Raw genomic sequence first — 16,617 nt, 5'->3', positions numbered from 1 at the left:
AACTTTGCTTCAGGATGAGAACGGAAATCGTGCTCCAGCGGCGCAGCGGCAGCAGGAGGCCCCATTAGCTAAAGTGGTGCTTCAGGTTAAGAACAGTTTCAGGTTAAGAACGGACCTCCGGAATGAATTAAGTACTTAACCCGAGGTACCACTGTATCCTTGCAAAAGAGGCTGTGACAGTGATGATGGAGGGTGAGCAAGTCTGTTTTTCTATGCTCATATGCTCAAGTTTTCTCAAGAGCCATTTCCTGTTTTTTGAGGAAGGCAGTTTTAGAATAAACGCAACTACATTCCTGCCAGTTTTAATTTGGCGTAAATCATGTGCATAACAACATGCTACAAAAAAATAATATGCCAAGCATCCCACTCTTGACATGATTCAGTTATAGAAACCTGAAGCCCTGGGCCCAAGCTCATACAGGTGGCAGGAAGGAAACAACAGAAGGGGGAAAGGTTGCAGGAAGAGTGGAGTAAATTGTCTAAGCTGAAACATTACTCAAGGGTTTGCCAGTGCAGTGCCTGCGGGCACCAGTTTGCCCACCAATACTTGTTTTGGTACCCATGCAAGGTCCCCAATAATTAATAATAATTCCCCTTTTCTCCATTCAGTTTTGATCGGATGCCATTCTCCTCTCACTTTAATTCTGGGAGGACAAGAGTAAAGGCAAGGAGAGGGGTCAACATTACTTGAAGACGGGGAGGGGTGGTACTGGCAAGCACTGGAACTATAATAATATAATGGAGATTTTGCAAAAATCCTGCAAATTTGAGAGATTCGTTTTAATTCTGTTAGATCTGACTTTTACCCAGACCTAATGGAAAATGTGTGTGTGTGTGTGTGTGTGTGTGTGTGTGTGTGCGTGTGTGTGTGTGTGTGTGTGTGTGTGTGTGTGTTTTCTTCCTTTCTGCCTGGAGGAGGGAGTATCCTGAGACAGCAGCAGATGAGAGAGAGAAATAGGGAGAGGCATCCACTGCACTTTCTTAAAATTACAAATGTTCCCAGGGTGGCTCAGTTGGTAGAGCCTCTTAATCCCAGGGTCATGGGTTTGAGCATCATATTGGGCAAAAGAGTCCTGCATTGCTGTGGGCTGAACTCTATGATTCTATGATTTAATCTATTACCTCTGTTCTAACCTTTGAGGGAGTGAATAAATAGCACCAAGCTAAAGGACCAAAACTAAACAGGTCCATTCCCACGTAGGGAAAAGGAGACATAAACACACATCTTGAAGCTGCAACTGACCCTTTGTAGTATATTTCTCTACCCAGATAGATTGAGCCCTCAAAAACTGCCCCAGCCATGTGAATGTCTTGCCACCCCACCCCCAGAAGTCACTGCTCCTTCTGGATACTGTTTTTTCGCTGCACACACGCACACCCAACATTTTTTTCAAGATGTTTGTCCACACTGGTCTCTCCTGCTCTGTAAAATCATGGTGTCCTTCAGATGCACTCAGGGGCCGCCAGTTTAATGTCTGTGTTTACCCAGGCTGTCCTTTGACTCTATTAATTCCCACACAGCAGACACAGTTGCTGTGAACTGTCACCAAGAAGATTCCCACAGAGAACTGCAGTCATCAGAGAAGGTACGAGCAGCCGCCGTGACACAGGGCCTGCCATTTCTGCTACTTTTGTTCTATACTGTTGGTACGGAACTGAGGGGACGAAGATCAAAGAGGTATACAACTGAAAAGGACACAGGAAAGGGCAAGGAAAATGACCCGGGTGCTGGAGAAACTCCCCTATGATTAAAGGTTATAAGGCTGATTGTTGGAGGATTTAGTACAGACAAAATGAAGTTGTTCTTCACACAGCACATGATTTAACTCTGAAGCTGACCACTACACTTCTTATGTTCTGATGAACTCTATGAATTAAGAGTCTAAACTGCTTGATAGCATGCTCAGGCAACCCTACAAGGCAAGGAGTATAATTGTCAGGGTTCCAGCTAGTCTGGCCCCTTTAACCTTGCAGAATGACTTTCAGTCAAGCTTGGGGGCGGGGGAATTGACTGCAAAGCTGCAACGTTATGGGTTTTTCATGGGTTACCTTATCCCTATGGGATATGAATCAGCCTGAGCAATACTCAGGCAATGCATTACAGATGCTGAATGCCAACATGATTTAAGCTTAACCTGAAATAACATGTTAACTGACAGAGCTCTTCAATCCTATCAACAAGTGAGCTATCTTTATGTGCTCTGTGTTCAAAAACATGGCAAAGCCTTTACTCAGGCTCTTTTAAATGTTCTTCCCATCAGCAGTTCTGGAGGGGAGGTTTCCCCAAATCCCCTATTGTTAACGCAAATGTCCCTGTGAATGCAGAGATAGAATTGATGTTCTTTTGCATTGTTCTTTTATCATGATACACATAAAGTTTTTTTCTGAACTCTTTTTACGGAAATTCCCAAGATGATTGGATGCACTTTAGGCTTTTTTCACTCCTTTCCAGACAGAATGCACCCATCCCTTCCAGAATGTAACTACATTCTGTGGTGCTGCATATAAAACTCACCAGGGACTAATTTTGTTTTCTGTCCCTGGCATTCTATAGCACGATACAGTTATTGGTCTTCTTTTGTTGGAATTAGTTTACATTTTTGTAGAAAAGCTTCTCTTTGAATACTGGCCATTGACTACAATAAAGAGGTTGATTGGATGACTGATTGATTCTCAAGGTTCAATCACACACCACAGCTCCTAAGCTAGATTCAATAGAAGACCTTTCCTCTGCCACAATTGAACCCTGGCCAAAGGAGGAAATTAGAGGAAAGTGCCATGCTTAAATTAGAAGGGGCACCTTTACTTTTTGGGACAGCCCCATAGCTACTGTTTAGTAGTACCATCAATTATTTGGCTATTGGGAAGGGTCATAGCTGAGGAGTTGTGTATCTGCAGAAGGCCACAGGTTCAATTCTTAGCATCTCCACGTGGGGATGAGACTATTCCTTCTATGAATCCCTGGAGAACTGCTGCCATTCTCTGCATACAATGCTAAGCTAATGGTCAGCCCAATGCTCAGACTCTGGAGAAGACAGCTTTCTGTGTCCCTGAGTTTTTAGAAGGATATGGGTACATATTTGGCTAAAATTGGGGGAATTGTGGGAAGTAGGGTTTATGAAGTCCTTAGCCTCACCCCAGGACTTTTCCCCAATAATTTGTGCACTGAGCAAACAGACCTTCAGGAGACACTACTTTAAAAATGGATAGGCTGGAGCACAAACCCTGTCATCTATAAGAACTTCTAGGTCAGACTTGGCTAATCTGTTGGAGCGGTTCAATGCCTCAGACTTCCTTCCTGTAGGAATCCATGATAGGCAAGTAATAATATCTCTGCTTGTGTAGTCAGATCTCAGTCTAAAACTCCTAAACAAAAAAAAGTCACTATTATTCATGGAACATGACATTTCAGAGGCTCCACCAATATAAACACCATCAATTTGTATGTAGTATATGCTGATGAAGCTAATTTCAGGCTTACGTAGTAAATAAAAATGAAAGCGTAAGCTTCTCCTTCACTGGAAAGAAGATAAACTAGGTTAAGATTGACTAAAAATAATCAAATATAAGAACAGCTTCCTTTTAAAATGTTTATTTTACTACAAGGATTTTAAAAAATTAATAGAGGTTCTTACATTGATGCAAGGATTGTTGTGTGTCTAAAATAATTCAAGGGATCCATATGGAACTTCAGGTCTTCCACCTACACAAACCTTTTGTCAAATCAAAACAAAAGAACTAAACTCTTGAAAGACAGTTATGGAGGAAAAAAATAGGCATCTGGAGCCTGTTACTAGATGCTGTCAAATGGATTTTTGATTAACACTTCCATCAAATTGGCAACACAAATGAAACATGAGCAATTTCAAGAGATGTTATGAGATGTAAGGCGGCGTCATTTTCAGGTTTTTTTCCTTCCAAGAGTTGTCACACATTGGGAGGCACAGTGGATGTGACATGTCCCTCATGCCAAGTCTGATCTCATAGCACACAGTTTCATAGAAATCAATGTGACACAAAAACCAAGAAAGGGTTCCCACTTCGGTGAAAGAAAGAAATAAACAACCACCAAGAAATCCACAGGAACCAATTATGTGACACCAGAAGACGGCCCTGAAGTCAGAACAGATCAGAATCAAATTCAGGATGCATAACTATGCATCAATACAAAAAGAAGACGGAAAATGGAACTGGCTTGCATAAAAATTGAACATTTGCTTGTATAGACAAATAATCAGTGATAATTGCTATAATTTAAACAGAAGTACAATACACACTGGGAGACTTGTCTGCTTTCTCAGTCGTCTGACCAGGTGCTGCTAATGTTGATGTGCAACTTCAGGACTCCTGCACTCTCTTTCTTTTATGGTTCCTTACATTTAAATCTGTGGCAGGTGGCACTGTGGTCTAAACCACAGAGCCTAGGGCTTGCCGATCAGAAGGTCGGCGGTTTGAATCCCTGCGACGGGGTGAGCTCCCATTGCTTGGTCCCAGCTCCTGCCCACCTAGCAGTTCGAAAGCACGTCAAAGTGCAAGTAGATAAATCGGTACTGCTCTGGCTGGAAGGTAAATAGCATTTCCATGCGCTGCTCTGGTTCTCTAGAAGCGGCTTAGTCATGCTGGCCACATGACCTGGAAGCTGTACACCGGCTCCCTTGGTGTGATGGCCTGGGATTCCGATTCAGAGGCTGAACCAGAGGAATCCCAGCCTGCACAGGAGTCCCCGCCTCCAGGTCCGGCTGAACTGGGGCAAGGCCTAGATTCTGAGGAGCCTGCACCTGTGTCAGATCCTCAAGAGCAGGCACCAGGTGAAACCCTTCTGGCCCCAGAGGTGCTTGAGGACTCAGTGGCTACAGGTGAGCCTCCTCCGGGGCCCAGTAACCCTTCGGCCTCTCCTGAACTACAGAGGCTTAGGGCAGAGAGGCGAAGGGAACTGGTTGCTCCCAGGAGGAGTGCTCGCCTTAAGGCCAGAGGAGGCGGGGCTCCTGGGGGCCGGGACCGCCCCTGGCCTTAGAAGAAGATAAAGGTCAGTCAGCCCGGTCCCAGGTTGCGGGAGCAACGTCGTTGTTGGCTTCAGACCTTCCAGTGTTCCTGTTCCCTGTTCCCTGCTCGGCCTCCTGTTCCTGACCTTCCAGTGTTCCTGTTCCCTGCCCAGCCTCCTGCTTCTGATCTTCCAGCGCTCCTGTTCCCGCCCGGCTCCCAGCTTCTGACCTTCCAGCGTTCCTGTTCCCTGCCCAGCCTTCTGCTTCTGACCTCCCAGCGTTCCTGTTCCCCGCCCGGCTCCCTGTTTCGGACCTCGCCTCTCATCTCGTGAACTCTGACTACGATCACGGTACCTTTCCCCCGGGACCAGCACACTTGGCCAGTAAAGCGAGATGAGTGCCGCAACCCCAGAGTCGTCCGTGACTGGACCTAATGGTTAGGGGTCCCTTTACCTTTACATTTAAATCAGACTTGGAGAGGACAGCCCTCAAATAGAGAACCTGCAAATTAGAGGACTGTCCCTTACAAAGAAGGACACAGCTTCAGAGATGTGGCATGGCTGAAACAGCAACTGCTTCCAAGTTACAGGGCTGGTTCAGGTTTTGGTGGACCCTTGTACATGATGTCTTCTGTGGCTTCCCTTCCTCCTCCTCCTCTCCAGTCTTCATGGCTTTCTGCACTGCCCATCAGCTTGCCCTTTTCTTCTGGGCCCCCTTCACGTCACCACCCAGGAAGAGAAAGCAAGGCAAGTGAAAGGGCAAGTGAAAGCTGCTGCTCTTTCCCCCTGCTTCTATCAGCATTCTCTCCCTCAGGGCAGATGAAAGGCAGCAAGGAGGCAGAGGAGCACTAGGACCTAGAGCAGTTGGAGTTGGCAGTAAGGATGGAATTTTCTGAAAATCTTAATGTCAAGATTATCGGCACAGCATTGTGGTTTTTTCTAATTCCCATCTTAATCTTGGCAAGTAGGAAAAGTTTTTTCCCCTCCCATTCTGCTAAAAATACAAACAATTCTTGCATATTATACACATTATTGTACCCATAATATACACAAATAAACTCCAGCTTTCTTTAAGTACCTGGCACATAAACAGATACATATAACCATGCATAGAACTATATAAAAATATGTTTATATTAGTATGCTTATCAAACTGTGCTGCAGCATGAGACTTGATTTTTTTTAGATGTATGATATGTATAATATATATGATTATTATTATCAGCTCTTACTGTCAGAAGGTTTTTCTGTATGTTTAGTTTGAATCTCCTTTCTTGTAACTTGAAGCCATTGGTTCGAGCCCTACCCTCCAGAGCAGGTGAAAAAAAAGCTTGCTCCATCTTCTATGTGACAGCCCTTGAGATATTTGAAGAATATTTGAGATATTTGAAGAAATTATATAACGTAACAATATAAATCATTGCAAATAATTAGCCTAGCTTTAAAAAGATGGACAATGCATATGTGGCTTGGATATAACTCAGTGCTTGATGCAAAAGGCAGTCAAATACAAACAGAGCTTGATCAGGTTTGAACCACTAAAATCCATATATAAACCAATTTACAACAGATCCTCCTGTGTCCCTAGCTGGCAGTGGACATCAGAAGCTGTTGATGTATTCCAACCAGTGAAGGCTGGCCCATTGGGACAAATGGGACTCTGCCATACAAACCCAATCTGGCCTCAACCAGCCCCCACCTCCCTGCCTTGTTACTTGCAACCAGTGGTTTTTCAGCTCCCTTCTTGGTGTTACTTTTGTAGAACGGGGAGAAAGCTTGAATCTGTTGGCTTTACTGGGCTTTGGCTCTGGCTCCACCTACCCTAAGGTTACCAGATTTTTTCCAATGAATCCGGGGACACTTTTCAACTTCCTACTAAATAGAGGGATTTTGTCAGGGGACTGATTTCTAAATCCGCAGGCTGTCCCCGGGAAATGGGGACGTCTGGTAATCTTAACCTACCCTTAGTCAACCTGCCTTCTGCCCTAGCAGCCACAGGGGTATCAACCACCACTGATGCCAACGCATGCCTAGATATGATTCTTCCTATTGAGCACCACCGTTGCCTTAGCCTGTATCATATGGGGGATTTCTGCCAGTCATTCCCATCTCCCTGCTATTGCTTCAGTGCTCCCAAGACACACTTCACATGGATGTGGGGTAGCCATTCATGAAGAAGAAGAAGAAGAAGTCTTCACTTATTTTAAGGTGGTGGATTTCACGGCAGTTCATATGGGCTCCTTATCTTCTTTTGCATATGTGGGAATTGGAGGGGGTATCCTGCTGTGCCGTTGGTTAATTGGCTGTGCCTGGTATATGATAAGAGGAGGGAAACTACAAGACTGTAGGGTGGGGGAATGGGAACACAGAACAGCCAACGGGGAGAAATATCCCTTTTGAAGTTGACCTCCAAAGGTGGATTGGAGTTGTGGAGTTTTTTCTCTCCCTTTTTCAAGGCTCAGCTCACGGAAAAGGGCTAAAGAAAATGTACGTAAGTCATAAGAGTTGTTGAGAAATCACTTCTGAGCGGTGAAGTTGGCAACAGTGAATGCAGCATTATTAACATTATAATGTTTGCACAGTCTTCACACATTGCATAATTTGGCTGGAAATCTAGCAGGTGGCAGCAGCTCATGGAGGGTTGCCAGTTTCCAGTAGGAGGAGCCTTGTTGGAAGTTCCACTTCTTTGGTCTTGCTCTCTTCTAGCTAATTGGTGTTAATTAGCATCTGCTCTTAAAAAATAGCTTTCCCTCAGTTACTGAATGAGGGCCCATTTTACATCCCAGCCAGTGCCCTATTCAGGCCTTGTACCATAGGTTCAGACATTATAACAAATCATGGTTTGGTGTTACCTGAGCAAGAGCTGAGAAATCTCAGGCTCATAAATTCCATCTTCCTGCTCCCTCTTTCTTCATGCACATCAAGATTTCCTCATTGTGATCCTTGTTTACGACTCTTTCATCCAAACATGCAAACCATGGTTTGTCAACAAGTGCAAACAAGTATTGCAAACCAGGATTAAACTGTGGTTTGCAAGCAATCTCAAACCATACTTTGTTTTTTCAACCATAGTTTGCACTGATGGATGAAAGAGGAAACCATGGTTTGCCATAAACAAGGTTCAGAAGGAGAGAATCTCAGCCAGCTTTGAGAGGCAGAGGAGAGAGAGGAGGGAATTCTGAGCCTAATCAAAATATGCCCAACTGTGGTTTGATGTTAAATCTACACCTAGCCTATGGAGAATTCATATTCTATGCAAAACTACATTTTTTAGGCCAGGGACAATTGTTGCTTGAGTCTTGGTGACATGCAATACCCCACAGAAGAAGCACCGCTTCTCAGGAAAGCTAGCAACTAAGGAAAATAACTGCACATTTATTGAATAATAATGCATTCATTCCACACAAAAAGGAAATGCCAAGCCTAACTCTTTGTGAAAATAATGGTTTGCTTTTAGTTAAGGATACCCGCAAAGTTAATATCATTCAAATCCCTCAGGAACGTGTAGTTGATACAGCCTGTGGCTAAATTTGGACATTGGAAATATTTCTACTGTTTCCCTCCTTTTGTTTATCTTTCATTTTCTTGCAAGTTAGTATTTTTATATGCTTTTTTACCAGTGAGGGAAGAGGAATTATAGGTCTTGTGGGCTTATTTTGGGTGGTTCAATAAACAATCACTGTCTTTCCCTCCCTTCAATAGCTTTTACAGAACAAATTTAAAGAAACAGAAGTTCTTTGGAGCCTCTGGGTTTCAAGCAGCCATATATAAACAGCATCATTTTGAATGTGGTTGCATACATTTTATATATGAACATGTAGACAAAGGCAATAGTTTTCTGACCTTAAAATACCTATAAAGTCCAATTTCTGCCTGCCTGCCTTCTCTCTCCCCCCCCCCCCCTTTTACAAGTTTCCCTAAAAACTTGTCCACAATAGCTCATTTATTAGACATCCCCTCCCCTTGGTGGGCTAGTTTGACAGGTGGATATCACCTGATATCACAATGACCTCAGGAGGCCCAACATAAAACATTTCCTTTGGTGTTGCATCTCAAGAAATGCCAGCAGAAAGGACATCCTTTTCATCATCTGCTTGAATTCAAGCCAACAATGCAAAGGAATATTTTTTGTGCTTTCAGCAGCTCCGCTTTGGAGTTTGAGAGAAGGATGGGCTGGAGGCCCTGATTTTAAGCAATTCTAAGACCCAAATTTCAGCTACATTGTATGATCTGAAAGGCCTCATTCCTCAACAAAAGTGGAAATGGCTTTTATTGAACCTCTTACTTGAGGATGAAAACAGGGTTTTGTCTCCTACTACATGCGTCAAATTAACACAGCAAAGCTAAATCCAAGTTGGTAGCCATCACTACACTTTGTAAGAATGAATTCCATAGTTTGACTTTGCATTGTGTTCCTGAATCTATCAACATTCAGCTTTCTGTAATCATTCATAGAGAATGAACCATGCACTGTCCCTTTAAGAACAACCAATTTATAGCAGGGCAGGGTAGCATTTTCCTTTTTCATTCATCTGAATTGCATTCCTACAAACTTTCCCCTGATTGCTTAATTGTAAATCAGAAGTGAAACAAATGGAATTTCATTATTTTGCATACTAGAAATGCATGAAACAAATGAAGCTCATTTTGTTTCAATTGTTTGCTCACAAAATGAATGCACACCTCGAGTTTTTAGACCACCTGTGTGGCACCTCAGTCAGTAATCAACAGACTACACAATCTGGTAACAAATCCGTTCAGTTCTGAGGAAGTATCCACCATGCTTTTCCTCTCACCAACCGCCTAATAACAGCTGTCAAAAAGTCAAGCTTGCTCTTCACTTGATGGCTGACAAGTATGATGTCAAAGTCTGACAAAGGGCCGAATTTGTGTCAGAACGCTTCACAAGACAAGTTCAGAAGTCTGACCTGGATGTCAGCATGGAGGGATTTCAAACCTTGCCAAGCCACAGTGGGCAGAAGATGAAGGGACTTAGGGAGGAGCAGAGTGGAGCTACGTTATCTCCAGTTTATGCTTCTAAAGAGGTTTTGTAGCATATTGGGCGCAAAATGTCACTTAGGACCATGCATTGTTTACTCACATCTATGGAGCAGGGGAGGAGAGAAAGATTCTGTGATTGCAACTTGACTGACTGCTTTCACCTGGCCCTGCATAGGAGCTCCAGGCACCTTCTAAGGGGAACTGTTTCCAAAAGAATTTGGAGGAGGGTAAGGCATAAAATGGGACGCGGGTGGCGCTGTGGGTTAAACCACAGAGCCTAGGACTTGCCAATCAGAAGGTCAGCAGTTCGAATCACCGCAATGGGGTGAGCTCCCATTGCTCGGTCCCTGCTCCTGCCAACCTAGCAGTTCGAAAGCACGTCAAAGTGCAAGTAAATAAATAGGTACCGCTCCGGCGGGAAGGTAAATGGCGTTTCCATGCGCTGCTCTGGTTCGCCAGAAGTGGCTTAGTCATGCTGGCCACATGACCCGGAAGCTGTGCGCCAGCTCCCTCAGCCAGTAAAGCGAGATGAGCGCCGCAACCCCAGAGTCGGCCATGACTGGACCTAATGGTCAGGGGTTCCTTTACTTTTACCTAAGACATAAAATATTGGATGTGGCTGCTAGCTTTGGGAATGCATTTGGATATGAAATTATTGCATGCTTTTTACTTGACCTATTGGTGAGCTTTATCCATGCTTAACTAGTTATGTACCGGTATGTTAAATGAAATCTTAAGTGTTGACCTGTGTGTGCTGAAGTGGTATTATACTATGCACTGCTATTGTACTACTGTATTTAGACTTAGGTGTTTCTGGGGAATGCAGTATATAAATAACTTAACTATGACTAGAATAGTTGTTCTGTAATTTCCCTGTGGTTCTTCCATCTTTTTCTCAAACCACACAAAAGGACTTGAGAAACTGAAAAGGAGCAGAGGTGTAGATAGAAGACTGTTTCTGAGGCTTTCTTAAATGGTGTGGTTTTGACTTGCAAGGCTGACCTAGAGACAATACATCACTCGCTAATTGCCAAACCTTAAGGCCACATCCATACCATACATTTAAAGCACTCTTACACCACTTTATAATAATTATAATAATAATAATTCTTTTGTACCCTTTCCATCTGACTGGGTTGCCCCAGTCATTATTTCCTCCCAAAGAATCTGGGAACTGTAGTTTGTTAAAGGTGCTGAAAGCTGCTAGAAGGCGTCTCGGGGAGCTAAAATTCTCAGCATGCTTAACAAATTATAATTAAAATGGCATAAAAATGCTTTAAATGTATGGTGTGAATGTGACTCTCTTCGACACACCCTCACTATTCCTTCTTCCTAGCAGTGCTGTTCTATCAGTACTATTATACTTTGCAGATCTAAAGTGGGGAAGAGTTCTTTCTGGCTACCCTTATGTGATATTGGCTGAATGCACTGCTGAAATGGGTCTCAGGCTGGCAGAATTAATGGCATCATCATATGAAGCAAGCTTAGAAAAATCATGCCGGTAAGGAGATTTGCATAAAAGCACCACTTATGCACAACTTTAGAGAAAAAAGCTCCATTTAATAAAACACCAGGGCTGCGCTCTCATATATGAGTAGAATTATACTGCAGAATTAAAGTCAATAGTTAAACTCTATTAGGTGGATATCATTATTTCTGGAAATAAGTGAAACTGTACTCATTAAATTGTATGAAGTAAACATGGCTCTTTTCCTGCATTGCTCACGACTTGTAAAATTTGTAGGTTGCATCCCAGTTACTCATGCTGAAATGAAATACTGTTGCTGTGGAGGCTGCAGTGGAAGGAAGATTTATGATTATTACTTTTCACTAAACCAGCATCTTTAATTGAAAAATGAGATTTCCTGCTGCATTCACTTTTACTGTGTAGGGGCTTGACAGTGTATAAAATAAGTAATAGAAGAACTGAGACTAATACGTTATCACTTGTACCCAGATTTTCTGTGCTGTTGCTTTGAATTTTGCAGCCCCACTAGTCCTTCTAGCAAGAAAATCATTTTGAAAGAATCAAGGGACTCTGACTTGTTTAGATTCCCAAGCCTATTATAACCCCTCAACTTTCCCAGCCATTGTGCCTTAAGTTGCAATCCTACCTCCACTTACTTGAGAGTAAGCTTCAATGAATACAACTTGCTTCTAAGCAGACATGGTTAGGATTGCACTGTAGGTTCCTGGATCAACACTACTCAGCAGATAATAATAATAATAATAATAATAATAATAATAATAATTAATAGGTTGGATTTTGTTGTTTTGTTATATTTTAATGTATGGCACCCAGGAAAAGTTTTTTGAAGGGTAGGCACAAGTATTTTAAGGCAACAAGCAGGATGAACTGACATGAAGAAGTATGAAACGTTCTGTTTGTCTATTGAAGTGAAGCTGAAAACTAACCAGGGTCACAGGGTCTCCAGAGCTTGAGGTAGGACCTACCCAAGTTAGCTATACACCTATGAGGTGTATATGTTTAAGCCTCTGGTCCCTCTTCAGACACCTAAAGGAATAGGATCTTTATTGGGAATTGGCACAGCATCTCTCATGGGAGCTTGGACTTTTAGTTTATTTACTTATTTACCATATGGCCTTCCCATTTTTGTACTGAAGGTGTCCAAGGCAACAAGACTGAGGCTATGCTTTTTTAAAAACAAAAGCAAAATCTCAGCTATACCTGTTAAAGTAACAGGAATAAGACAAGCATCAGAAGTTCCTTCCTCCCTGAAGTCTTGCCTCAATCACACTGCTTTGACGATGCCTAAACGGTAGGATGTCAAAGGAAAAGCGATTCCCTGTGGGAAAGGAATCCCAAAGCTTAGATGTAACTAGCGTAAAGCCCTGCCCAGGGCTGTCATAAGCATATGCAGTGCCTGGGTGCAAAGATCCGCCCAGCAGCCCCCCCCCAGGTTGCCCAGTCCCAGGCATGCAGGAGGGCAGAGCTGGCCTGCCGCTTCAGTCGTCCCCGAACTCGCAGTGCAGAGCCGCCCGCAGCAGAAGAGCCTGCCACCGCAGTCTGACCAACAGGCGGGCTCTTCCCCGGACTCAACTGTCAGGCCCCAGACTCTTGGCCTGGTGCCCCTGAGAGCCCGACACCCAGGTGCCCTGCACCCCTAGCACCTATGGGTAAGACGGCCCTGGCCCTGCCCCCCTGCTCTCTGATAGAGTGATTTCTGGAGCAGGACCTTCAGTGACATATGGGAGAAAGCTATCCTTCTTAAAAATACATATCTTCTTCCTTTACAGTGCTGGGTGGGAGGTTCAAACCAGAGAGACCCAGGCTGAAATCCTCACTCAGATATAAGGCTCAGTAGATGATTCTGGACCATCTCTCAGCTTAACCAATTCAAAGAAAAACAGTATAGGCAATCCTCGTTTTGCACGGGGGTTATGTTCTTGACCCCTGCATGTGTTGGTGGGGGCTGCGTAAATCGTTCTGCCCCACCCCCGCTCTGCTGTTTTAGTAACATTTTAGGGTCACTTCTGGGTTCGGCATCATACGATCTGATTGCTGCACTCTCCAGGTCCATCCTGAACCTTCGGAAACCTGAGGTGGAAAACAATACACCTCCCACAAATATAAATACAGAGGGGTTTAGGTATAGCCGTTAAAGGATTGGCCTGGGCCTGACAAGAAGTGTGCATACAGGTGTGTGATGTAAAATGGGAACAGAAGTAAATGCCTGGTGATGTTGTGAATGCCATCAAATGTGATCTCTTGTGGTTGTCGCTACATAACAAGATGCCATCAAGGAGGGATGGCATTTCTAAAATGCTTGTCACATAATATGGAAGAAAAAAAGTAGAATATGAAAAGAACCCACTTAATTATCTATCAAGGGTTCATAATAGCCTTTAAGATGGTTGAAACAGAGGGTTCGGTGAAGAATTATTTCATGTCTCTTCTGTTACAACTTACCGAGAAATTTAAAACCAAAAGGTCTGGCAGAGAGTAGACGGTTTTGAGGCATCTAATCATAAGCCTGCATTTTTATCAAGCTTATATTTTTTGATCAAGGTTGTATCTTAAAAATGAGTTCAAATTCACAAATGTTTCATGCCAGGCAGAAGACTAGCTGCCTAAAAACCTTGGCAAAATGTTTTTCTCCTAGACAAGGGGCCCCCCTGATTTATAGTAGAAAACAATTCTCAAAGTCGTAAAAAGGGAATTACAGGCTGACAGCCCAAGGTTACACTGACCCTGCAAATTAAGAGTGGATAAATAGTAAAATGAGCCATATCTTCTTCCTAAGGTTAAAAAGGTCAAGAGCAGTGAAAAAGCAACTGGTCTGGCTGGCAGAAACAGAGCATTTTTGGGAAGTCTTTTCTAAAGCTGTTTCTTTCTTAAACTAAGATCCTTTTAAGATTTCTTTTCCTTTTAAAAGGTTATTTATGTATTAAATATATTAGTTTAAATATAATTATGCAAAGGATTTAAGAAATGCTAGATTCTTATTTCATATAGTTGGAAGAGATCACAGGGGCCATCAGCCACCAGCCCCCCCTTGTCAGACAGGAGACGCCATCGAGCACTCCTGATATATGGTTGTCAGGCCTTTTGTTTAGAAACCTTCAAATGAAGGAGATCTCTCAATGTTGATGTGAACTCAAAATCCTTGACATATGTTTAAGATAAAAATTCAAGATTAATCATCTGTTTTGGAAGGCAATAGGGCAAGGAGGGCAAGAGGTGAGCTGGTAATTAAGATTCCTTGTTGAGACACATGTAAGATATAAAGGTAAAGGTAAAGGTACCCCTGCCCGTACGGGCCAGTCTTGACAGACTCTGGGGTTGTGCGCCCATCTCACTTAAGAGGCCAGGGGCCAGCGCCGTCCGGAGACACTTCCGGGTCACGTGGCCAGCGTGACGAAGCTGCTCTGGTGAGCCAGCACCAGCGCAGCACACGGAAACGCCGTTTACCTTCCCGCTAGAAAGCGGTACCTATTTATCTACTTGCACCCGGAGGTGCTTTCGAACTGCTAGGTTGGCAGGCGCTGGGACCGAGCAGCGGGAGCGCACCCCGCCGCAGGGATTCGAACCGCCGACCTTTCGATCGGCAAGTCCTAGGCGCTGAGGCTTTTACCCACAGCGCCACCTGCGTCCCTATGTAAGATATATTACTACTTATTTGTCATTTATAGATAGAAGAATATATAGCTTTTTGATTCCCATAATAGGACAGAAGGAAATGGGTGTATCTTTTGTGATTGGTTCTAGCAAATAGCCAATAGGAATTTCAACCAGGCTGATTGGACAGAGGCAGCCACAGGAGGAGCAAGGGGGCTGGATTAAGGAAATATAAGTGCTGGCCAGAATGGCAAGAGGCCAGGCCAGAGCTTGGTAACCATATACCACTGTGCCTCATATTTATTTGTCTGACAAATAAATTACTATTTTAATTTCTCTATTGCTGCGTTGAATATTTCATTCCAGCTAAGCGTTAACCACAAGCAGGGTGCTACAGTTTCACTCAGGAAAAAGTGGGTGTTGTCTCTTACTCAGTTTGCTGCCCCCAGAGCCCTTTGAGAATCCTTCCTGCTACTAAGCTAGTAGCAAATGCCAGGGCTATGTTTTGCCACCTGTATTGGCAGGCAGTTTTCAAACTCCTGCCTCCCCCCCCCCCCCCCGACTGTGGACCTAGCTAATGCCTTTCATGGTCTTTGTCATATCTGGAGATGCACACAGGCAAACAAACTGGTCATTTCAAAGAAAAATAAATCACAGTTATGAGCAGTGAACAGATTTGGAATTATACAAAATTGAGCCATTTTCCCCCTTTCCCCAAATAAGCTGAAGTGAATCACAAATTATATCTCTAGGGATTTGTTGTTGGTTTTCCTTATCACAAATGACTGGCAATGTGGAACTCATTTCCGAGCCACTTACATGAGGCATGCTTTGAACATCTAGCCTCTCTGCTTCAGTGGTGATAAGGTTGCAGAACAAAGCTGGGCCTTCATTTCTTATCAGGATGCCATGGCCAAAGAGGTCTGCAAGGAATTTCCCTGTGGAGTTGCTCAGTTCACTTCCTATTCAGGGGTCCTGAGCCATGACCTATTCCAGAATACTCTATTCCATGCCCGTTCCCACCAAGTAGTTAGAAATCGTGCTCCAGCGGCGCGGCGGCAGCAGGAGGCCCCATTAGCTAAAGTGGTGCGTCAGGTTAAGAACAGTTTCAGGTTAAGAACAGACCTCCAGAATGAATTAAGTACTTAACCCGAGGTACCACTGTATAAATATTATGAAATATATAAACAAGCAGCTTCCTTCCTTCCATTATTAAAGAGATGAGTGATTTGGAGCCACAGTTCTTCAACCCAAGGAGACTGCATTTGGCCACAAACCTCTCTGCTCGCTGTGTGTCACTTTGCTAATCAAGATGTGGAGATAGGGGCTGTTGCCTTTGAGGCTAGAGCCAACTAAAGGAGCCATTTGTAGCCCTCAGGATAAATTACTCCAATATAATATTTTTGCCTCGCAAGAACAAAATCCTTCTAAAAGTCCTACTCATTTTGCCAGGCTTGGCAACTCCTCAGACGGGGAAAAAAGCATTGTTTAAACTTTCTCTGGCTGGTATCAAAAGCTTAGGGAGGAGAAGAAAGGAATGATTCATACTTGAATT

At 43.6% G+C, this 16,617-nt stretch overlaps 1 protein-coding gene across 1 annotated transcript in view; it reads left to right on the top strand.

Moving 5' to 3' along the window:
* Positions 1-16,617, top strand: part of SLC35A5 (solute carrier family 35 member A5) — a 340,246-nt gene that overhangs the window by 38,846 nt on the left and 284,783 nt on the right. The window lies entirely within an intron of this gene.

The sequence above is a fragment of the Podarcis cretensis genome (genome assembly GCF_951804945.1).
Source record: "Podarcis cretensis genome assembly, chromosome: 4".
Classification (NCBI taxonomy): domain Eukaryota; kingdom Metazoa; phylum Chordata; class Lepidosauria; order Squamata; family Lacertidae; genus Podarcis; species Podarcis cretensis.
Note: the sequence above shows the minus strand (reverse complement) of the source record. Positions and strands in the feature narration are given on the sequence as shown.